Source organism: Pristiophorus japonicus, chromosome 28, assembly GCF_044704955.1.
Source record: "Pristiophorus japonicus isolate sPriJap1 chromosome 28, sPriJap1.hap1, whole genome shotgun sequence".
NCBI lineage: Eukaryota > Metazoa > Chordata > Chondrichthyes > Pristiophoridae > Pristiophorus > Pristiophorus japonicus.
The window spans coordinates 17196112-17219671 of NC_092004.1; the positions used below are offsets into that span (position 1 = coordinate 17196112).

The window sequence follows — 23560 nt, forward strand, 5'->3', positions numbered from 1 at the left end:
CGGGCCAGCGCTCTTGGCTTTATTAATACCACGCCCTAAACGACCGATTTAAACGGCAACAAAATGCCCTAGGACTCCGTGAAAGCCCAGCCTGAGATGATTTTGTATCCGGCACACACTGGGTGATAGAGTTACTGCATAAGAATTGAACACATCGCATCGCTTAAACATTGTTCATTCTTCATATACAAAACTGGGCAGAGTATAACTAGAAAGTAACAGAAAAAGAGCGCTGAATCTAAAAAAAGTCATGTCGAAAATTAGTATCACGCAACCGCTGAACAGCCCATCCCTCAAGCACTGTCTCGATATCAAACCAGCTTCTCCCCTGAAAATGAAGGAAACGCAAAATCACCAGATATTGCCGAAACCCGGGATTGAACCAGGGACCTTTAGATCTTCAGTCTAACGCTCTCCCAACTGAGCTATTTCGGCCCGACAGAAAACGAAGCAAAACTTTCTCGCACCTTTTTGAAAGAAAACTTAAACCCCGGTCGGAATAGCCCCGCACACTCAGTCCTCATTTCGGGGCAATGGCTCGCAAACACATCTCGGAGCTCGGGATGTGTTCATGTAATGTATAATGATATTGAAAATCTTTATGCTCATGTTAATTTATCACTGCCCACGATCCAGGCACTCTCTGATTCCGGGATTGTGCACGTTGCTAACTTGAAAATGTGCATTTTTCCGCACTGGCAATGAATTGACTGATAGCCGGGCTGTGATCAGCTCGGTTTGTTAGGGTGATGCCGCGCAAGAAGGTACATGGAAGAATAATGATCATTGTGATTGTTCTCACACTGCACTTAAATGTTGGCAAACCGTACAGTGTCAATCAGCAATTGTAGTTCCATATGTACGTTTAATGTTCTGCTGAAGTGTTCATAAAGACACAAAGATTGCACACCAGGCTAGATCTCACAGTGTTGAAGACACAGTGAAATATACTGGAGAGTTTATAACTGATTCAGAACATAACATGTCAGTAAAATTCCCCGTAGTGTTCTCGGCACTGATGGGTTTTCAAAAGGAGACGGGCCGAAGTCCTATTGAGCCGCACTGACCCCGAGCCAAGGTGAAATTAAAGCAGGTTCAGTCCTTAGCAGTGATATGATGAAGAGAGATAAGAGTCGCGAATCAAGGAGAGATTTAACGTTAGTGATGGTGAATCTCGGTTTGATGAAAAACTCCATGAATTCTCTGCCGGGAAATTCAGATCTTGCAAATCGCCTGTGAACGGTAAACATTGACACGCAGTGAGCCAATGTGCAATATAGAAGGGGCCCAGGCCAAATGAATGCTCAAGGATAAGTTATCGGTCCCCATGGTCCAGGCATTCCCTGATTCCAGTCTTGCACACTTTGCGAAGTTTAAAATGCTGAATATTTCCACAGTGGCAATGCTTTGATTGATGATAAGCTCGAGTGATGTGGCGCAAATAGGTACCTGGAAGACTAAAGAAAGCCATGATTGGCAACATTTACGTTGTCTTTCAGCAATTGTAGTTCCACTTGTTGAGCGAGATCTTGTCATTTGGTGCAGACTTGAAAACAGAAGTGTATGTTGTATCACGACGCGCTGCTGATGATTGGGGCAACAACAGCAAGGTGAGCTGCAAGCTTGTTCAAAAGCAGCATTGCATTTCGAAGCAACGCAAATACAATGTTCCCTGACCGGGAATCGAACCCGGGCCGCGGCGGTGAGAGCGCCGAATCCTAACCACTAGACCACCAGGGAAGCTGCTGCAAACGTCTGTGCCAGCAAACAGACCAACCCAGTCTTTCCTCCTTGCTTTTTCGAAATTTTCATCACATTCGCGCCAGGGAAAACTGTTCGCAGCAAAAAGCAGTTTTTGTGGAGAACACCAAAGACATTTCCGCGCAATCACAGCGTTAAGTGCGGCTAGGCATCCACTGAAATCCATTTCATTCTCTCCTTTTTCCGGGAATTTTCACTCTCGGTACCGTGTGAACATTTCATTTGGTGTTTTTGTCCTGAACTGAAGCCTTTTGCCCATCAAGGGCGACAGAACCGTTCTGTCTGTCTGTTCTGCTTTTTACCATTGCCGGGAACTGGTCTCCAGTTCATCGGTTATCAGCAAAGCAAGAAACACGTTATGAACAGAAAGTTGTGCTCTGCACACCGTCGGCAAAGAAGCAATGGCTGTTATTCCAAATAAGTCCCATCCCTTGGGATTGCGTGTGGATTTGTTTCGTTATGAAGATTTGATTGTAAATGTTACTAAAAACCGAATAAAAATTATGAAAAATTGCGATGGCCCATACGGGGATCGGGCCCGCGTTCTTGGCTTTATTAATACCACGCCCTAAACGACCGATTTAAACGGCAACAAAATGCCCTAGGACTCCGTGAAAGCCCAGCCTGAGATGATTTTGTATCCGGCACACACTGGGTGATAGAGTTACTGCATAAGAATTGAACACATCGCATCGCTTAAACATTGTTCATTCTTCATATACAAAACTGGGCAGAGTATAACTAGAAAGTAACAGAAAAAGAGCGCTGAATCTAAAAAAAGTCATGTCGAAAATTAGTATCACGCAACCGCTGAACAGCCCATCCCTCAAGCACTGTCTCGATATCAAACCAGCTTCTCCCCTGAAAATGAAGGAAACGCAAAATCACCAGATATTGCCGAAACCCGGGATTGAACCAGGGACCTTCAGATCTTCAGTCTAACGCTCTCCCAACTGAGCTATTTCGGCCCGACAGAAAACGAAGCAAAACTTTCTCGCACCTTTTTGAAAGAAAACTTAAACCCCGGTCGGAATAGCCCCGCACACTCAGTCCTCATTTCGGGGCAATGGCTCGCAAACACATCTCGGAGCTCGGGATGTGTTCATGTAATGTATAATGATATTGAAAATCTTTATGCTCATGTTAATTTATCACTGCCCACGATCCAGGCACTCTCTGATTCCGGGATTGTGCACGTTGCTAACTTGAAAATGTGCATTTTTCCGCACTGGCAATGAATTGACTGATAGCCGGGCTGTGATCAGCTCGGTTTGTTAGGGTGATGCCGCGCAAGAAGGTACATGGAAGAATAATGATCATTGTGATTGTTCTCACACTGCACTTAAATGTTGGCAAACCGTACAGTGTCAATCAGCAATTGTAGTTCCATATGTACATTTAATGTTCTGCTGAAGTGTTCATAAAGACACAAAGATTGCACACCAGGCTAGATCTCACAGTGTTGAAGACACAGTGAAATATACTGGAGAGTTTATAACTGATTCAGAACATAACATGTCAGTAAAATTCCCCGTTCTGTTCTCGGCACTGATGGGTTGTCAAAAGGAGACGGGCCGAAGTCCTATTGAACCGCACTGACCCCGAGCCAAGGTGAAATTAAAGCAGGTTCAGTCCTTAGCAGTGATATGATGAAGAGAGATAAGAGTCGCGAATCAAGGAGAGATTTAACGTTAGTGATGGTGAATCTCGGTTTGATGAAAAACTCCATGAATTCTCTGCCGGGAAATTCAGATCTTGCAAATCGCCTGTGAACGGTAAACATTGACACGCAGTGAGCCAATGTGCAATATAGAAGGGGCCCAGGCCAAATGAATGCTCAAGGATAAGTTATCGGTCCCCATGGTCCAGGCATTCCCTGATTCCAGTCTTGCACACTTTGCGAAGTTTAAAATGCTGAATATTTCCACAGTGGCAATGCTTTGATTGATGATAAGCTCGAGTGATGTGGCGCAAATAGGTACCTGGAAGACTAAAGAAAGCCATGATTGGCAACATTTACGTTGTCTTTCAGCAATTGTAGTTCCACTTGTTGAGCGAGATCTTGTCATTTGGTGCAGACTTGAAAACAGAAGTGTATGTTGTATCACGACGCGCTGCTGATGATTGGGGCAACAACAGCAAGGTGAGCTGCAAGCTTGTTCAAAAGCAGCATTGCATTTCGAAGCAACGCAAATACAATGTTCCCTGACCGGGAATCGAACCCGTGCCGCGGCGGTGAGGGCGCCGAATCCTAACCACTAGACCACCAGGGAAGCTGCTGCAAACGTCTGTGCCAGCAAACAGACCAACCCAGTCTTTCCTCCTTGCTTTTTCGAAACTTTCATCACATTCGCGCCAGGGAAAACTGTTCACAGCAAAAAGCAGTTTTTGTGGAGAACACCAAAGACATGTCCGCGCAATCACAGCGTTAAGTGCGGCTAGGCATCCACTGAAATCCATTTCATTCTCTCCTTTTTCCGGGAATTTTCACTCTCGGTACCGTGTGAACACTTCATTTGGTGTTTTTGATCTGAACGGAAGCCTTTTGCCCATCAAGGGCGACAGAACCGTTCTGTCTGTCTGTTCTGCTTTTAACCATTGCCGGGAACTGGTCTCCATTTCATCGGTTATCAGCAAAGCAAGAAACACGTTATGAACAGAAAGTTGTGCTCTGCACACCGTCGGCAAAGAAGCAATGGCTGTTATTCCAAATAAGTCCCATCCCTTGGGATTGCGTGTGGATTTGTTTCGTTATGAAGATTTGATTGTAAATGTTACTAAAAACCGAATAAAAATTATGAAAAATTGCGATGGCCCATACGGGGATCGGGCCAGCGCTCTTGGCTTTATTAATACCACGCCCTAAACGACCGATTTAAACGGCAACAAAATGCCCTAGGACTCCGTGAAAGCCCAGCCTGAGATGATTTTGTATCCGGCACACACTGGGTGATAGAGTTACTGCATAAGAATTGAACACATCGCATCGCTTAAACATTGTTCATTCTTCATATACAAAACTGGGCAGAGTATAACTAGAAAGTAACAGAAAAAGAGCGCTGAATCTAAAAAAAGTCATGTCGAAAATTAGTATCACGCAACCGCTGAACAGCCCATCCCTCAAGCACTGTCTCGATATCAAACCAGCTTCTCCCCTGAAAATGAAGGAAACGCAAAATCACCAGATATTGCCGAAACCCGGGATTGAACCAGGGACCTTTAGATCTTCAGTCTAACGCTCTCCCAACTGAGCTATTTCGGCCCGACAGAAAACGAAGCAAAACTTTCTCGCACCTTTTTGAAAGAAAACTTAAACCCCGGTCGGAATAGCCCCGCACACTCAGTCCTCATTTCGGGGCAATGGCTCGCAAACACATCTCGGAGCTCGGGATGTGTTCATGTAATGTATAATGATATTGAAAATCTTTATGCTCATGTTAATTTATCACTGCCCACGATCCAGGCACTCTCTGATTCCGGGATTGTGCACGTTGCTAACTTGAAAATGTGCATTTTTCCGCACTGGCAATGAATTGACTGATAGCCGGGCTGTGATCAGCTCGGTTTGTTAGGGTGATGCCGCGCAAGAAGGTACATGGAAGAATAATGATCATTGTGATTGTTCTCACACTGCACTTAAATGTTGGCAAACCGTACAGTGTCAATCAGCAATTGTAGTTCCATATGTACGTTTAATGTTCTGCTGAAGTGTTCATAAAGACACAAAGATTGCACACCAGGCTAGATCTCACAGTGTTGAAGACACAGTGAAATATACTGGAGAGTTTATAACTGATTCAGAACATAACATGTCAGTAAAATTCCCCGTAGTGTTCTCGGCACTGATGGGTTTTCAAAAGGAGACGGGCCGAAGTCCTATTGAGCCGCACTGACCCCGAGCCAAGGTGAAATTAAAGCAGGTTCAGTCCTTAGCAGTGATATGATGAAGAGAGATAAGAGTCGCGAATCAAGGAGAGATTTAACGTTAGTGATGGTGAATCTCGGTTTGATGAAAAACTCCATGAATTCTCTGCCGGGAAATTCAGATCTTGCAAATCGCCTGTGAACGGTAAACATTGACACGCAGTGAGCCAATGTGCAATATAGAAGGGGCCCAGGCCAAATGAATGCTCAAGGATAAGTTATCGGTCCCCATGGTCCAGGCATTCCCTGATTCCAGTCTTGCACACTTTGCGAAGTTTAAAATGCTGAATATTTCCACAGTGGCAATGCTTTGATTGATGATAAGCTCGAGTGATGTGGCGCAAATAGGTACCTGGAAGACTAAAGAAAGCCATGATTGGCAACATTTACGTTGTCTTTCAGCAATTGTAGTTCCACTTGTTGAGCGAGATCTTGTCATTTGGTGCAGACTTGAAAACAGAAGTGTATGTTGTATCACGACGCGCTGCTGATGATTGGGGCAACAACAGCAAGGTGAGCTGCAAGCTTGTTCAAAAGCAGCATTGCATTTCGAAGCAACGCAAATACAATGTTCCCTGACCGGGAATCGAACCCGGGCCGCGGCGGTGAGAGCGCCGAATCCTAACCACTAGACCACCAGGGAAGCTGCTGCAAACGTCTGTGCCAGCAAACAGACCAACCCAGTCTTTCCTCCTTGCTTTTTCGAAATTTTCATCACATTCGCGCCAGGGAAAACTGTTCGCAGCAAAAAGCAGTTTTTGTGGAGAACACCAAAGACATTTCCGCGCAATCACAGCGTTAAGTGCGGCTAGGCATCCACTGAAATCCATTTCATTCTCTCCTTTTTCCGGGAATTTTCACTCTCGGTACCGTGTGAACATTTCATTTGGTGTTTTTGTCCTGAACTGAAGCCTTTTGCCCATCAAGGGCGACAGAACCGTTCTGTCTGTCTGTTCTGCTTTTTACCATTGCCGGGAACTGGTCTCCAGTTCATCGGTTATCAGCAAAGCAAGAAACACGTTATGAACAGAAAGTTGTGCTCTGCACACCGTCGGCAAAGAAGCAATGGCTGTTATTCCAAATAAGTCCCATCCCTTGGGATTGCGTGTGGATTTGTTTCGTTATGAAGATTTGATTGTAAATGTTACTAAAAACCGAATAAAAATTATGAAAAATTGCGATGGCCCATACGGGGATCGGGCCCGCGTTCTTGGCTTTATTAATACCACGCCCTAAACGACCGATTTAAACGGCAACAAAATGCCCTAGGACTCCGTGAAAGCCCAGCCTGAGATGATTTTGTATCCGGCACACACTGGGTGATAGAGTTACTGCATAAGAATTGAACACATCGCATCGCTTAAACATTGTTCATTCTTCATATACAAAACTGGGCAGAGTATAACTAGAAAGTAACAGAAAAAGAGCGCTGAATCTAAAAAAAGTCATGTCGAAAATTAGTATCACGCAACCGCTGAACAGCCCATCCCTCAAGCACTGTCTCGATATCAAACCAGCTTCTCCCCTGAAAATGAAGGAAACGCAAAATCACCAGATATTGCCGAAACCCGGGATTGAACCTGGGACCTTCAGATCTTCAGTCTAACGCTCTCCCAACTGAGCTATTTCGGCCCGACAGAAAACGAAGCAAAACTTTCTCGCACCTTTTTGAAAGAAAACTTAAACCCCGGTCGGAATAGCCCCGCACACTCAGTCCTCATTTCGGGGCAATGGCTCGCAAACACATCTCGGAGCTCGGGATGTGTTCATGTAATGTATAATGATATTGAAAATCTTTATGCTCATGTTAATTTATCACTGCCCACGATCCAGGCACTCTCTGATTCCGGGATTGTGCACGTTGCTAACTTGAAAATGTGCATTTTTCCGCACTGGCAATGAATTGACTGATAGCCGGGCTGTGATCAGCTCGGTTTGTTAGGGTGATGCCGCGCAAGAAGGTACATGGAAGAATAATGATCATTGTGATTGTTCTCACACTGCACTTAAATGTTGGCAAACCGTACAGTGTCAATCAGCAATTGTAGTTCCATATGTACATTTAATGTTCTGCTGAAGTGTTCATAAAGACACAAAGATTGCACACCAGGCTAGATCTCACAGTGTTGAAGACACAGTGAAATATACTGGAGAGTTTATAACTGATTCAGAACATAACATGTCAGTAAAATTCCCCGTTCTGTTCTCGGCACTGATGGGTTGTGAAAAGGAGACGGGCCGAAGTCCTATTGAGCCGCACTGACCCCGAGCCAATGTGAAATTAAAGCAGGTTCAGTCCTTAGCAGTGATATGATGAAGAGAGATAAGAGTCGCGAATCAAGGAGAGATTTAACGTTAGTGATGGTGAATCTCGGTTTGATGAAAAACTCCATGAATTCTCTGCCGGGAAATTCAGATCTTGCAAATCGCCTGTGAACGGTAAACATTGACACGCAGTGAGCCAATGTGCAATATAGAAGGGGCCCAGGCCAAATGAATGCTCAAGGATAAGTTATCGGTCCCCATGGTCCAGGCATTCCCTGATTCCAGTCTTGCACACTTTGCGAAGTTTAAAATGCTGAATATTTCCACAGTGGCAATGCTTTGATTGATGATAAGCTCGAGTGATGTGGCGCAAATAGGTACCTGGAAGACTAAAGAAAGCCATGATTGGCAACATTTACGTTGTCTTTCAGCAATTGTAGTTCCACTTGTTGAGCGAGATCTTGTCATTTGGTGCAGACTTGAAAACAGAAGTGTATGTTGTATCACGACGCGCTGCTGATGATTGGGGCAACAACAGCAAGGTGAGCTGCAAGCTTGTTCAAAAGCAGCATTGCATTTCGAAGCAACGCAAATACAATGTTCCCTGACCGGGAATCGAACCCGGGCCGCGGCGGTGAGAGCGCCGAATCCTAACCACTAGACCACCAGGGAAGCTGCTGCAAACGTCTGTGCCAGCAAACAGACCAACCCAGTCTTTCCTCCTTGCTTTTTCGAAACTTTCATCACATTCGCGCCAGGGAAAACTGTTCACAGCAAAAAGCAGTTTTTGTGGAGAACACCAAAGACATGTCCGCGCAATCACAGCGTTAAGTGCGGCTAGGCATCCACTGAAATCCATTTCATTCTCTCCTTTTTCCGGGAATTTTCACTCTCGGTACCGTGTGAACATTTCATTTGGTGTTTTTGATCTGAACTGAAGCCTTTTGCCCATCAAGGGCGACAGAACCGTTCTGTCTGTCTGTTCTGCTTTTAACCATTGCCGGGAACTGGTCTCCAGTTCATCGGTTATCAGCAAAGCAAGAAACACGTTATGAACAGAAAGTTGTGCTCTGCACACCGTCGGCAAAGAAGCAATGGCTGTTATTCCAAATAAGTCCCATCCCTTGGGATTGCGTGTGGATTTGTTTCGTTATGAAGATTTGATTGTAAATGTTACGAAAAACCGAATAAAAATTATGAAAAATTGCGATGGCCCATACGGGGATCGGGCCAGCGCTCTTGGCTTTATTAATACCACGCCCTAAACGACCGATTTAAACGGCAACAAAATGCCCTCGGACTCCGTGAAAGCCCAGCCTGAGATGATTTTGTATCCGGCACACACTGGGTGATAGAGTTACTGCATAAGAATTGAACACATCGCATCGCTTAAACATTGTTCATTCTTCATATACAAAACTGGGCAGAGTATAACTAGAAAGTAACAGAAAAAGAGCGCTGAATCTAAAAAAAGTCATGTCGAAAATTAGTATCACGCAACCGCTGAACAGCCCATCCCTCAAGCACTGTCTCGATATCAAACCAGCTTCTCCCCTGAAAATGAAGGAAACGCAAAATCACCAGATATTGCCGAAACCCGGGATTGAACCAGGGACCTTTAGATCTTCAGTCTAACGCTCTCCCAACTGAGCTATTTCGGCCCGACAGAAAACGAAGCAAAACTTTCTCACACCTTTTTGAAAGAAAACTTAAACCCCGGTCGGAATAGCCCCGCACACTCAGTCCTCATTTCGGGGCAATGGCTCGCAAACACATCTCGGAGCTCGGGATGTGTTCATGTAATGTATAATGATATTGAAAATCTTTATGCTCATGTTAATTTATCACTGCCCACGATCCAGGCACTCTCTGATTCCGGGATTGTGCACGTTGCTAACTTGAAAATGTGCATTTTTCCGCACTGGCAATGAATTGACTGATAGCCGGGCTGTGATCAGCTCGGTTTGTTAGGGTGATGCCGCGCAAGAAGGTACATGGAAGAATAATGATCATTGTGATTGTTCTCACACTGCACTTAAATGTTGGCAAACCGTACAGTGTCAATCAGCAATTGTAGTTCCATATGTACATTTAATGTTCTGCTGAAGTGTTCATAAAGACACAAAGATTGCACACCAGGCTAGATCTCACAGTGTTGAAGACACAGTGAAATATACTGGAGAGTTTATAACTGATTCAGAACATAACATGTCAGTAAAATTCCCCGTTCTGTTCTCGGCACTGATGGGTTGTGAAAAGGAGACGGGCCGAAGTCCTATTGAGCCGCACTGACCCCGAGCCAAGGTGAAATTAAAGCAGGTTCAGTACTTAGCAGTGATATGATGAAGAGAGATAAGAGTCGCGAATCAAGGAGAGATTTAACGTTAGTGATGGTGAATCTCGGTTTGATGAAAAACTCCATGAATTCTCTGCCGGGAAATTCAGATCTTGCAAATCGCCTGTGAACGCGAAACATTGACACGCAGTGAGCCAATGTGCAATATAGAAGGGGCCCAGTCCAAATGAATGCTCAAGGATACGTTATCGGTCCCCATGGTCCAGGCATTCCCTGATTCCAGTCTTGCACACTTTGCGAAGTTTAAAATGCTGAATATTTCCACAGTGGCAATGCTTTGATTGATGATAAGCTCGAGTGATGTGGCGCAAATAGGTACCTGGAAGACTAAAGAAAGCCATGATTGGCAAAATTTACGTTGTCTTTCAGCAATTGTAGTTCCACTTGTTGAGCGAGATCTTGTCATTTAGTGCAGACTTTAAAACAGAAGTGTCTGTTGTATCACGACGCGCTGCTGATGATTGGGGCAACAACAGCAAGGTGAGCTGCAAGCTTGTTCAGGAGCAGCATTGCATTTCGAAGCAACGCAAATACAATGTTCCCTGAACGAGAATCGAACCCGGGCCGCGGCGGTGAGAGCGCCGAATCCTAACCACTAGACCACCAGGGAAGCTGCAGCAAACGTCTGTGCCAGCAAACAGACCAACCCAGTCTTTCCTCCTTGCTTTTTCGAAATTTTCATCACATTCGCGCCAGGGTAAACTGTTCGCAGCAAAAAGCAGTTTTTGTGGAGAACACCAAAGACATGTCCGCGCAATCACAGCGTTAAGTGCGGCTAGGCATCCACTGTAATCCATTTCATTCTCTCCTTTTTCCGGGAATTTTCACTCTCGGTACCGTGTGCACATTTCATTTGGTGTTTTTGTCCTGAACTGAAGCCTTTTGCCCATCAAGGGCGACAGAACCGTTCTGTCTGTCTGTTCTGCTTTTGACCATTGCCGGGAACTGGTCTCCAGTTCATCGGTTATCAGCAAAGCAAGAAACACGTTATGAACAGAAAGTTGTGCTCTGCACACCGTCGGCAAAGAAGCAATGGCTGTTATTCCAAATAATTCCCATCCCTTGGGATTGCGTGTGGATTTGTTTCGTTATGAAGATTTGATTGTAAATGTTACTAAAAACCGAATAAATATTATGAAAAATTGCGATGGCCCATACGGGGAACGGGTCCGCGCTCTTGGCTTTATTAATACCACGCCCTAAACGACCGATTTAAACGGTAACAAAATGCCCTCGGGCTCCGTGAAAGCCCAGCCTGAGATGATTTTGTATCCGGCACACACTGGGTGATAGATTTACTGCATAAGAATTGAACACATCGCATCGCTTAAACATTGTTCACTCTTCATATACAAAACTGGGCAGAGTATAACTAGAAAGTAACAGAAAAAGAGCGCTGAATCTAAAAAAAGTCATGTCGAAAATTAGTATCACGCAACCGCTGAACAGCCCATCCCTCAAGCACTGTCTCGATATCAAACCAGCTTCTCCCCTGAAAATGAAGGAAACGCAAAATCACCAGATATTGCCGAAACCCGGGATTGAACCAGGGACCTTTAGATCTTCAGTCTAACGCTCTCCCAACTGAGCTATTTCGGCCCGACAGAAAACGCAGCAAACCTTTCTCGCACCTTTTTGAAAGAAAACTTAAACCCCGGTAGGAATAGCCCCGCACACTCAGTCCTCATTTCGGGGCAATGGCTCTCAAACACATCTCGGAGCTCGGGATGTGTTCATGTAATGTATAATGATATTGAAAATCTTTATGCTCATGTTAATTTATCACTGCCCACGATCCAGGCACTCTCTGATTCCGGGATTGTGCACGTTGCTAACTTGAAAATGTGCATTTTTCCGCACTGGCAATGAATTGACTGATAGCCGGGCTGTGATCAGCTCGGTTTGTTAGGGTGATGCCGCGCAAGAACGTACATGGAAGAATAATGATAATTGTGATTGTTCTCACACTGCACTTAAATGTTGGCAAACCGTACAGTGTCAATCAGCAATTGTAGTTCCATATGTACATTTAATGTTCTGCTGAAGTCTTCATAAAGACACAAAGATTGCACACCAGGCTAGATCTCACAGTGTTGAAGATACAGTGAAATATACTGGAGAGTTTATAACTGATTCAGAACATAACATGTCAGTAAAATTCCCCGTTCTGTTCTCGGCACTGATGGGTTGTGAAAAGGAGACGGGCCGAAGTCCTATTGAGCCGCACTGACCCCGAGCCAAGGTGAAATTAAAGCAGGTTCAGTACTTAGCAGTGATATGATGAAGAGAGATAAGAGTCGCGAATCAAGGAGAGATTTAACGTTAGTGATGGTGAATCTCGGTTTGATGAAAAACTCCATGAATTCTCTGCCGGGAAATTCAGATCTTGCAAATCGCCTGTGAACGCGAAACATTGACACGCAGTGAGCCAATGTGCAATATAGAAGGGGCCCAGGCCAAATGAATGCTCAAGGATACGTTATCGGTCCCCATGGTCCAGGCATTCCCTGATTCCAGTCTTGCACACTTTGCGAAGTTTAAAATGCTGAATATTTCCACAGTGGCAATGCTTTGATTGATGATAAGCTCGAGTGATGTGGCGCAAATAGGTACCTGGAAGACTAAAGAAAGCCATGATTGGCAAAATTTACGTTGTCTTTCAGCAATTGTAGTTCCACTTGTTGAGCGAGATCTTGTCATTTAGTGCAGACTTTAAAACAGAAGTGTCTGTTGTATCACGACGCGCTGCTGATGATTGGGGCAACAACAGCAAGGTGAGCTGCAAGCTTGTTCAGGAGCAGCATTGCATTTCGAAGCAACGCAAATACAATGTTCCCTGAACGAGAATCGAACCCGGGCCGCGGCGGTGAGAGCGCCGAATCCTAACCACTAGACCACCAGGGAAGCTGCAGCAAACGTCTGTGCCAGCAAACAGACCAACCCAGTCTTTCCTCCTTGCTTTTTCGAAATTTTCATCACATTCGCGCCAGGGAAAAATGTTCGCAGCAAAAAGCAGTTTTTGTGGAGAACACCAAAGACATGTCCGCGCAATCACAGCGTTAAGTGCGGCTAGGCATCCACTGAAATCCATTTCATTCTCTCCTTTTTCCGGGAATTTTCACTCTCGGTACCGTGTGCACATTTCATTTGGTGTTTTTGTCCTGAACTGAAGCCTTTTGCCCATCAAGGGCGACAGAACCGTTCTGTCTGTCTGTTCTGCTTTTGACCATTGCCGGGAACTGGTCTCCAGTTCATCGGTTATCAGCAAAGCAAGAAACACGTTATGAACAGAAAGTTGTGCTCTGCACACCGTCGGCAAAGAAGCAATGGCTGTTATTCCAAATAATTCCCATCCCTTGGGATTGCGTGTGGATTTGTTTCGTTATGAAGATTTGATTGTAAATGTTACTAAAAACCGAATAAATATTATGAAAAATTGCGATGGCCCATACGGGGAACGGGTCCGCGCTCTTGGCTTTATTAATACCACGCCCTAAACGACCGATTTAAACGGTAACAAAATGCCCTAGGGCTCCGTGAAAGCCCAGCCTGAGATGATTTTGTATCCGGCACACACTGGGTGATAGATTTACTGCATAAGAATTGAACACATCGCATCGCTTAAACATTGTTCACTCTTCATATACAAAACTGGGCAGAGTATAACTAGAAAGTAACAGAAAAAGAGCGCTGAATCTAAAAAAAGTCATGTCGAAAATTAGTATCACGCAACCGCTGAACAGCCCATCCCTCAAGCACTGTCTCGATATCAAACCAGCTTCTCCCCTGAAAATGAAGGAAACGCAAAATCACCAGATATTGCCGAAACCCGGGATTGAACCAGGGACCTTTAGATCTTCAGTCTAACGCTCTCCCAACTGAGCTATTTCGGCCCGACAGAAAACGCAGCAAACCTTTCTCGCACCTTTTTGAAAGAAAACTTAAACCCCGGTAGGAATAGCCCCGCACACTCAGTCCTCATTTCGGGGCAATGGCTCTCAAACACATCTCGGAGCTCGGGATGTGTTCATGTAATGTATAATGATATTGAAAATCTTTATGCTCATGTTAATTTATCACTGCCCACGATCCAGGCACTCTCTGATTCCGGGATTGTGCACGTTGCTAACTTGAAAATGTGCATTTTTCCGCACTGGCAATGAATTGACTGATAGCCGGGCTGTGATCAGCTCGGTTTGTTAGGGTGATGCCGCGCAAGAACGTACATGGAAGAATAATGATAATTGTGATTGTTCTCACACTGCACTTAAATGTTGGCAAACCGTACAGTGTCAATCAGCAATTGTAGTTCCATATGTACATTTAATGTTCTGCTGAAGTCTTCATAAAGACACAAAGATTGCACACCAGGCTAGATCTCACAGTGTTGAAGATACAGTGAAATATACTGGAGAGTTTATAACTGATTCAGAACATAACATGTCAGTAAAATTCCCCGTTCTGTTCTCGGCACTGATGGGTTGTGAAAAGGAGACGGGCCGAAGTCCTATTGAGCCGCACTGACCCCGAGCCAAGGTGAAATTAAAGCAGGTTCAGTACTTAGCAGTGATATGATGAAGAGAGATAAGAGTCGCGAATCAAGGAGAGATTTAACGTTAGTGATGGTGAATCTCGGTTTGATGAAAAACTCCATGAATTCTCTGCCGGGAAATTCAGATCTTGCAAATCGCCTGTGAACGCGAAACATTGACACGCAGTGAGCCAATGTGCAATATAGAAGGGGCCCAGGCCAAATGAATGCTCAAGGATACGTTATCGGTCCCCATGGTCCAGGCATTCCCTGATTCCAGTCTTGCACACTTTGCGAAGTTTAAAATGCTGAATATTTCCACAGTGGCAATGCTTTGATTGATGATAAGCTCGAGTGATGTGGCGCAAATAGGTACCTGGAAGACTAAAGAAAGCCATGATTGGCAAAATTTACGTTGTCTTTCAGCAATTGTAGTTCCACTTGTTGAGCGAGATCTTGTCATTTAGTGCAGACTTTAAAACAGAAGTGTCTGTTGTATCACGACGCGCTGCTGATGATTGGGGCAACAACAGCAAGGTGAGCTGCAAGCTTGTTCAGGAGCAGCATTGCATTTCGAAGCAACGCAAATACAATGTTCCCTGAACGAGAATCGAACCCGGGCCGCGGCGGTGAGAGCGCCGAATCCTAACCACTAGACCACCAGGGAAGCTGCTGCAAACGTCTGTGCCAGCAAACAGACCAACCTAGTCTTTCCTCCTTGCTTTTTCGAAATTTTCATCACATTCGCGCCAGGGAAAACTGTTCGCAGCAAAAAGCAGTTTTTGTGGAGAACACCAAAGACATGTCCGCGCAATCACAGCGTTAAGTGCGGCTAGGCATCCACTGAAATCCATTTCATTCTCTCCTTTTTCCGGGAGTTTTCACTCTCGGTACCGTGTGCACATTTCATTTGGTGTTTTTGTCCTGAACTGAAGCCTTTTGCCCATCAAGGGCGACAGAACCGTTCTGTCTGTCTGTTCTGCTTTTGACCATTGCCGGGAACTGGTCTCCAGTTCATCGGTTATCAGCAAAGCAAGAAACACGTTATGAACAGAAAGTTGTGCTCTGCACACCGTCGGCAAAGAAGCAATGGCTGTTATTCCAAATAATTCCCATCCCTTGGGATTGCGTGTGGATTTGTTTCGTTATGAAGATTTGATTGTAAATGTTACTAAAAACCGAATAAATATTATGAAAAATTGCGATGGCCCATACGGGGATCGGGCCCGCGCTCTTGGCTTTATTAATACCACGCCCTAAACGACCGATTTAAACGGCAACAAAATGCCCTAGGGCTCCGTGAAAGCCCAGCCTGAGATGATTTTGTATCCGGCACACACTGGGTGATAGATTTACTGCATAAGAATTGAAGACATCGCATCGCTTAAACATTGTTCACTCTTCATATACAAAACTGGGCAGAGTATAACTAGAAAGTAACAGAAAAAGAGCGCTGAATCTAAAAAAAGTCATGTCGAAAATTAGTATCACGCAACCGCTGAACAGCCCATCCCTCAAGCACTGTCTCGATATCAAACCAGCTTCTCCCCTGAAAATGAAGGAAACGCAAAATCACCAGATATTGCCGAAACCCGGGATTGAACCAGGGACCTTTAGATCTTCAGTCTAACGCTCTCCCAACTGAGCTATTTCGGCCCGACAGAAAACGCAGCAAACCTTTCTCGCACCTTTTTGAAAGAAAACTTAAACCCCGGTAGGAATAGCCCCGCACACTCAGTCCTCATTTCGGGGCAATGGCTCTCAAACACATCTCGGAGCTCGGGATGTGTTCATGTAATGTATAATGATATTGAAAATCTTTATGCTCATGTTAATTTATCACTGCCCACGATCCAGGCACTCTCTGATTCCGGGATTGTGCACGTTGCTAACTTGAAAATGTGCATTTTTCCGCACTGGCAATGAATTGACTGATAGCCGGGCTGTGATCAGCTCGGTTTGTTAGGGTGATGCCGCGCAAGAACGTACATGGAAGAATAATGATAATTGTGATTGTTCTCACACTGCACTTAAATGTTGGCAAACCGTACAGTGTCAATCAGCAATTGTAGTTCCATATGTACATTTAATGTTCTGCTGAAGTCTTCATAAAGACACAAAGATTGCACACCAGGCTAGATCTCACAGTGTTGAAGATACAGTGAAATATACTGGAGAGTTTATAACTGATTCAGAACATAACATGTCAGTAAAATTCCCCGTTCTGTTCTCGGCACTGATGGGTTGTGAAAAGGAGACGGGCCGAAGTCCTATTGAGCCGCACTGACCCCGAGCCAAGGTGAAATTAAAGCAGGTTCAGTACTTAGCAGTGATATGATGAAGAGAGATAAGAGTCGCGAATCAAGGAGAGATTTAACGTTAGTGATGGTGAATCTCGGTTTGATGAAAAACTCCATGAATTCTCTGCCGGGAAATTCAGATCTTGCAAATCGCCTGTGAACGCGAAACATTGACACGCAGTGAGCCAATGTGCAATATAGAAGGGGCCCAGGCCAAATGAATGCTCAAGGATACGTTATCGGTCCCCATGGTCCAGGCATTCCCTGATTCCAGTCTTGCACACTTTGCGAAGTTTAAAATGCTGAATATTTCCACAGTGGCAATGCTTTGATTGATGATAAGCTCGAGTGATGTGGCGCAAATAGGTACCTGGAAGACTAAAGAAAGCCATGATTGGCAAAATTTACGTTGTCTTTCAGCAATTGTAGTTCCACTTGTTGAGCGAGATCTTGTCATTTAGTGCAGACTTTAAAACAGAAGTGTCTGTTGTATCACGACGCGCTGCTGATGATTGGGGCAACAACAGCAAGGTGAGCTGCAAGCTTGTTCAGGAGCAGCATTGCATTTCGAAGCAACGCAAATACAATGTTCCCTGACCGGGAATCGAACCCGGGCCGCGGCGGTGAGAGCGCCGAATCCTAACAACTAGACCACCAGGGAAGCTGCAGCAAACGTCTGTGCCAGCAAACAGACCAACCCAGTCTTTCCTCCTTGCTTTTTCGAAATTTTCATCACATTCGCGCCAGGGAAAACTGTTCGCAGCAAAAAGCAGTTTTTGTGGAGAACACCAAAGACATGTCCGCGCAATCAAAGCGTTAAGTGCGGCTAGGCATCCACTGAAATCCATTTCATTCTCTCCTTTTTCCGGGAATTTTCACTCTCGGTACCGTGTGAACATTTCATTTGGTGTTTTTGTCCTGAACTGAAGCCTTTTGCCCATCAAGGGCGACAGAACCGTTCTGTCTTTCTGTTCTGCTTTTGACCATTGCCGGGAACTGGTCTCCAGTTCATCGGTTATCAGCAAAGCAAGAAACACGTTATGAACAGAAAGTTGTGCTCTGCACACCGTCGGCAAAGAAGCAATGGCTGTTATTCCAAATAATTCCCATCCCTTGGGATTGCGTGTGGATTTGTTTCGTTATGAAGATTTGATTGTAAATGTTACTAAAAACCGAATAAAAATTATGAAAAATTGCGATGGCCCATACGGGGATCGGGCCCGCGCTCTTGGCTTTATTAATACCACGCCCTAAACGACCGATTTAAACGGCAACAAAATGCCCGAGGGCTGCGTGAAAGCCCAGCCTGAGATGATTTTGTATCCGGCACACACTGGGTGATAGAGTTACTGCATAAAAATTGAACACATCGCATCGCTTAAACATTGTTCACTCTTCATATACAAAACTGGGCAGAGTATAAATAGAAAGTAACAGAAAAAGAGCGCAGAATCTAAAAAAAAAGTCATGTCCAAAATTAGTATCACGCCACCGCTGAACAGCCCATCCCTCAAGCACTGTCTCGATATCAAACCAGCTTCTCCCCTGAAAATGAAGGAAACGCAAAATCACCAGATATTGCCGAAACCCGGGATTGAACCAGGGACCTTTAGATCTTCAGTCTAACGCTCTCCCAACTGAGCTATTTCGGCCCGACAGAAAACGCAGCAAAACTTTCTCGCACCTTTTTGAAAGAAAACTTAAACCCCGGCAGGAATAGCCCCTCACACTCAGTCCTCATTTCGGGGCAATGGCTCGCAAACACATCTCGGAGCTCGGGATGTGTTCATGTAATGTATAATGATATTGAAAATCTTTATGCTCATGTTAATTTATCACTGCCCACGATCCAGGCACTCTCTGACTCCGGGATTGTGCACGTTGCTAACTTGAAAATGTGCATTTTTCCGCACTGGCAATGAATTGACTGATATCAGGGCTGGATCAGCTCGGTTTGTTAGGGTGATGCCGCGCAAGAACGTACATGGAAGAATAATGATCATTGTGATTGTTCTCACACTGCACTTAAATGTTGGCAAACCGTACAGTGTCAATCAGCAATTGTAGTTCCATATGTACATTTAATGTTCTGCTGAAGTGTTCATAAAGACACAAAGATTGCACACCAGGCTAGATCTCACAGTGTTGAAGACACAGTGAAATATACTGGAGAGTTTATTACTGATTCAGAACATAACATGTCAGTAAAATTCCCCGTTCTGTTCTCGGCACTGATGGGTTGTGAAAAGGAGACGGGCCGAAGTCCTATTGAGCCGCACTGACCCCGAGCCAAGGTGAAATTAAAGCAGGTTCAGTCCTTAGCAGTGATATGATGAAGAGAGATAAGAGTCACGAATCAACGTTAGTGATGGTGAATCTCGGTTTGATGAAAAACTCCATGAATTCTCTGCCGGGAAATTCAGATCTTGCAAATCGCCTGTGAACGCGAAACATTGACACGCAGTGAGCCAATGTGCAATATAGAAGGGGCCCAGGCCAAATGAATGCTCAAGGATACGTTATCGGTCCCCATGGTCCAGGCATTCCCTGATTCCAGTCTTGCACACTTTGCGAAGTTTAAAATGCTGAATATTTCCACAGTGGCAATGCTTTGATTGATGATAAGCTCGAGTGATGTGGCGCAAATAGGTACCTGGAAGACTAAAGAAAGCCATGATTGGCAAAATTTACGTTGTCTTTCAGCAATTGTAGTTCCACTTGTTGAGCGAGATCTTGTCATTTAGTGCAGACTTTAAAACAGAAGTGTCTGTTGTATCACGACGCGCTGCTGATGATTGGGGCAACAACAGCAAGGTGAGCTGCAAGCTTGTTTAGGAGCAGCATTGCATTTCGAAGCAACGCAAATACAATGTTCTCTGAACGAGAATCGAACCCGGGCCGCGGCGGTGAGAGCGCCGAATCCTAACCACTAGACCACCAGGGAAGCTGCAGCAAACGTCTGTGCCAGCAAACAGACCAACCCAGTCTTTCCTCCTTGCTTTTTCGAAATTTTCATCACATTCGCGCCAGGGAAAACTGTTCGCAGCAAAAAGCAGTTTTTGTGGAGAACACCAAAGACATGTCCGCGCAATCACAGCGTTAAGTGCGGCTAGGCATCCACTGAAATCCATTTTATTCTCTCCTTTTTCCGGGAATTTTCACTCTCGGTACCGTGTGCACATTTCATTTGGTGTTTTTGTCCCGAACTGAAGCCTTTTGCCCATCAAGGGCGACAGAACCGTTCTGTCTGTCTGTTCTGCTTTTGACCATTGCCGGGAACTGGTCTCCAGTTCATCGGTTATCAGCAAAGCAAGAAACACGTTATGAACAGAAAGTTGTGCTCTGCACACCGTCGGCAAAGAAGCAATGGCTGTTATTCCAAATAATTCCCATCCCTTGGGATTGCGTGTGGATTTGTTTCGTTATGAAGATTTGATTGTAAATGTTACTAAAAACCGAATAAATATTATGAAAAATTGCGATGGCCCATACGGGGATCGGGCCCGCGCTCTTGGCTTTATTAATACCACGCCCTAAACGACCGATTTAAACGGCAACAACATGCCCTAGGGCTCCGTGAAAGCCCAGCCTGAGATGATTTTGTATCCGGCACACACTGGGTGATAGATTTACTGCATAAGAATTGAACACATCGCATCGCTTAAACATTGTTCACTCTTCATATACAAAACTGGGCAGAGTATAACTAGAAAGTAACAGAAAAAGAGCGCTGAATCTAAAAAAAGTCATGTCGAAAATTAGTATCACGCAACCGCTGAACAGCCCATCCCTCAAGCACTGTCTCGATATCAAACCAGCTTCTCCCCTGAAAATGAAGGAAACGCAAAATCACCAGATATTGCCGAAACCCGGGATTGAACCAGGGACCTTTAGATCTTCAGTCTAACGCTCTCCCAACTGAGCTATTTCGGCCCGACAGAAAACGCAGCAAACCTTTCTCGCACCTTTTTGAAAGAAAACTTAAACCCCGGTAGGAATAGCCCCGCACACTCAGTCCTCATTTCGGGGCAATGGCTCTCAAACACATCTCGGAGCTCGGGATGTGTTCATGTAATGTATAATGATATTGAAAATCTTTATGCTCATGTTAATTTATCACTGCCCACGATCCAGGCACTCTCTGATTCCGGGATTGTGCACGTTGCTAACTTGAAAATGTGCATTTTTCCGCACTGGCAATGAATTGACTGATAGCCGGGCTGTGATCAGCTCGGTTTGTTCGGGTGATGCCGCGCAAGAACGTACATGGAAGAATAATGATAATTGTGATTGTTCTCACACTGCACTTAAATGTTGGCAAACCGTACAGTGTCAATCAGCAATTGTAGTTCCATATGTACATTTAATGTTCTGCTGAAGTCTTCATAAAGACACAAAGATTGCACACCAGGCTAGATCTCACAGTGTTGAAGACACAGTGAAATATACTGGAGAGTTTATAACTGATTCAGAACATAACATGTCAGTAAAATTCCCCGTTCTGTTCTCGGCACTGATGGGTTGTGAAAAGGAGACGGGCCGAAGTCCTATTGAGCCGCACTGACCCCGAGCCAAGGTGAAATTAAAGCAGGTTCAGTACTTAGCAGTGATATGATGAAGAGAGATAAGAGTCGCGAATCAAGGAGAGATTTAACGTTAGTGATGGTGAATCTCGGTTTGATGAAAAACTCCATGAATTCTCTGCCGGGAAATTCAGATCTTGCAAATCGCCTGTGAACGCGAAACATTGACACGCAGTGAGCCAATGTGCAATATAGAAGGGGCCCAGGCCAAATGAATGCTCAAGGATACGTTATCGGTCCCCATGGTCCAGGCATTCCCTGATTCCAGTCTTGCACACTTTGCGAAGTTTAAAATGCTGAATATTTCCACAGTGGCAATGCTTTGATTGATGATAAGCTCGAGTGATGTGGCGCAAATAGGTACCTGGAAGACTAAAGAAAGCCATGATTGGCAAAATTTACGTTGTCTTTCAGCAATTGTAGTTCCACTTGTTGAGCGAGATCTTGTCATTTAGTGCAGACTTTAAAACAGAAGTGTCTGTTGTATCACGACGCGCTGCTGATGATTGGGGCAACAACAGCAAGGTGAGCTGCAAGCTTGTTCAGGAGCAGCATTGCATTTCGAAGCAACGCAAATACAATGTTCCCTGACCGGGAATCGAACCCGGGCCGCGGCGGTGAGAGCGCCGAATCCTAACCACTAGACCACCAGGGAAGCTGCAGCAAACGTCTGTGCCAGCAAACAGACCAACCCAGTCTTTCCTCCTTGCTTTTTCGAAATTTTCATCACATTCGCGCCAGGGAAAACTGTTCGCAGCAAAAAGCAGTTTTTGTGGAGAACACCAAAGACATGTCCGCGCAATCACAGCGTTAAGTGCGGCTAGGCATCCACTGAAATCCATTTTATTCTCTCCTTTTTCCGGGAATTTTCACTCTCGGTACCGTGTGCACATTTCATTTGGTGTTTTTGTCCTGAACTGAAGCCTTTTGCCCATCAAGGGCGACAGAACCGTTCTGTCTGTCTGTTCTGCTTTTGACCATTGCCGGGAACTGGTCTCCAGTTCATCGGTTATCAGCAAAGCAAGAAACACGTTATGAACAGAAAGTTGTGCTCTGCACACCGTCGGCAAAGAAGCAATGGCTGTTATTCCAAATAATTCCCATCCCTTGGGATTGCGTGTGGATTTGTTTCGTTATGAAGATTTGATTGTAAATGTTACTAAAAACCGAATAAATATTATGAAAAATTGCGATGGCCCATACGGGGATCGGGCCCGCGCTCTTGGCTTTATTAATACCACGCCCTAAACGACCGATTTAAACGGCAACAACATGCCCTAGGGCTCCGTGAAAGCCCAGCCTGAGATGATTTTGTATCCGGCACACACTGGGTGATAGATTTACTGCATAAGAATTGAACACATCGCATCGCTTAAACATTGTTCACTCTTCATATACAAAACTGGGCAGAGTATAACTAGAAAGTAACAGAAAAAGAGCGCTGAATCTAAAAAAAGTCATGTCGAAAATTAGTATCACGCAACCGCTGAACAGCCCATCCCTCAAGCACTGTCTCGATATCAAACCAGCTTCTCCCCTGAAAATGAAGGAAACGCAAAATCACCAGATATTGCCGAAACCCGGGATTGAACCAGGGACCTTTAGATCTTCAGTCTAACGCTCTCCCAACTGAGCTATTTCGGCCCGACAGAAAACGCAGCAAACCTTTCTCGCACCTTTTTGAAAGAAAACTTAAACCCCGGTAGGAATAGCCCCGCACACTCAGTCCTCATTTCGGGGCAATGGCTCTCAAACACATCTCGGAGCTCGGGATGTGTTCATGTAATGTATAATGATATTGAAAATCTTTATGCTCATGTTAATTTATCACTGCCCACGA

General features: G+C 44.9%; 20 non-coding genes across 20 annotated transcripts; all 20 read right to left on the minus strand.

Annotated features, from left to right (window-relative positions):
* Positions 1–362: 362 nt before the first annotated feature.
* trnaf-gaa (transfer RNA phenylalanine (anticodon GAA)) lies at positions 363–435 on the minus strand. Its single transcript has one exon. It is a non-coding gene; the product is annotated as a tRNA-Phe (tRNA).
* Positions 436–1668: 1233 nt separating this feature from the next.
* Positions 1669–1740, minus strand: trnae-cuc (transfer RNA glutamic acid (anticodon CUC)). The gene has a single exon. It is a non-coding gene; the product is annotated as a tRNA-Glu (tRNA).
* Positions 1741–2656: 916 nt separating this feature from the next.
* trnaf-gaa (transfer RNA phenylalanine (anticodon GAA)) lies at positions 2657–2729 on the minus strand. Its single transcript has one exon. It is a non-coding gene; the product is annotated as a tRNA-Phe (tRNA).
* Positions 2730–3962: 1233 nt separating this feature from the next.
* Positions 3963–4034, minus strand: trnae-cuc (transfer RNA glutamic acid (anticodon CUC)). The gene has a single exon. It is a non-coding gene; the product is annotated as a tRNA-Glu (tRNA).
* Positions 4035–4950: 916 nt separating this feature from the next.
* On the minus strand, positions 4951–5023 carry trnaf-gaa (transfer RNA phenylalanine (anticodon GAA)). Its single transcript has one exon. It is a non-coding gene; the product is annotated as a tRNA-Phe (tRNA).
* Positions 5024–6256: 1233 nt separating this feature from the next.
* On the minus strand, positions 6257–6328 carry trnae-cuc (transfer RNA glutamic acid (anticodon CUC)). The gene has a single exon. It is a non-coding gene; the product is annotated as a tRNA-Glu (tRNA).
* Positions 6329–7244: 916 nt separating this feature from the next.
* trnaf-gaa (transfer RNA phenylalanine (anticodon GAA)) lies at positions 7245–7317 on the minus strand. The gene has a single exon. It is a non-coding gene; the product is annotated as a tRNA-Phe (tRNA).
* Positions 7318–8550: 1233 nt separating this feature from the next.
* On the minus strand, positions 8551–8622 carry trnae-cuc (transfer RNA glutamic acid (anticodon CUC)). Its single transcript has one exon. It is a non-coding gene; the product is annotated as a tRNA-Glu (tRNA).
* A 916-nt stretch (positions 8623–9538) lies between these two features.
* Positions 9539–9611, minus strand: trnaf-gaa (transfer RNA phenylalanine (anticodon GAA)). Its single transcript has one exon. It is a non-coding gene; the product is annotated as a tRNA-Phe (tRNA).
* Positions 9612–10844: 1233 nt separating this feature from the next.
* On the minus strand, positions 10845–10916 carry trnae-cuc (transfer RNA glutamic acid (anticodon CUC)). Its single transcript has one exon. It is a non-coding gene; the product is annotated as a tRNA-Glu (tRNA).
* Positions 10917–11832: 916 nt separating this feature from the next.
* Positions 11833–11905, minus strand: trnaf-gaa (transfer RNA phenylalanine (anticodon GAA)). Its single transcript has one exon. It is a non-coding gene; the product is annotated as a tRNA-Phe (tRNA).
* A 1233-nt stretch (positions 11906–13138) lies between these two features.
* trnae-cuc (transfer RNA glutamic acid (anticodon CUC)) lies at positions 13139–13210 on the minus strand. The gene has a single exon. It is a non-coding gene; the product is annotated as a tRNA-Glu (tRNA).
* A 916-nt stretch (positions 13211–14126) lies between these two features.
* Positions 14127–14199, minus strand: trnaf-gaa (transfer RNA phenylalanine (anticodon GAA)). Its single transcript has one exon. It is a non-coding gene; the product is annotated as a tRNA-Phe (tRNA).
* A 1233-nt stretch (positions 14200–15432) lies between these two features.
* Positions 15433–15504, minus strand: trnae-cuc (transfer RNA glutamic acid (anticodon CUC)). Its single transcript has one exon. It is a non-coding gene; the product is annotated as a tRNA-Glu (tRNA).
* Positions 15505–16420: 916 nt separating this feature from the next.
* Positions 16421–16493, minus strand: trnaf-gaa (transfer RNA phenylalanine (anticodon GAA)). The gene has a single exon. It is a non-coding gene; the product is annotated as a tRNA-Phe (tRNA).
* A 1233-nt stretch (positions 16494–17726) lies between these two features.
* trnae-cuc (transfer RNA glutamic acid (anticodon CUC)) lies at positions 17727–17798 on the minus strand. Its single transcript has one exon. It is a non-coding gene; the product is annotated as a tRNA-Glu (tRNA).
* A 918-nt stretch (positions 17799–18716) lies between these two features.
* trnaf-gaa (transfer RNA phenylalanine (anticodon GAA)) lies at positions 18717–18789 on the minus strand. Its single transcript has one exon. It is a non-coding gene; the product is annotated as a tRNA-Phe (tRNA).
* Positions 18790–20997: 2208 nt separating this feature from the next.
* trnaf-gaa (transfer RNA phenylalanine (anticodon GAA)) lies at positions 20998–21070 on the minus strand. Its single transcript has one exon. It is a non-coding gene; the product is annotated as a tRNA-Phe (tRNA).
* Positions 21071–22303: 1233 nt separating this feature from the next.
* On the minus strand, positions 22304–22375 carry trnae-cuc (transfer RNA glutamic acid (anticodon CUC)). The gene has a single exon. It is a non-coding gene; the product is annotated as a tRNA-Glu (tRNA).
* A 916-nt stretch (positions 22376–23291) lies between these two features.
* On the minus strand, positions 23292–23364 carry trnaf-gaa (transfer RNA phenylalanine (anticodon GAA)). The gene has a single exon. It is a non-coding gene; the product is annotated as a tRNA-Phe (tRNA).
* Positions 23365–23560: the final 196 nt, after the last annotated feature.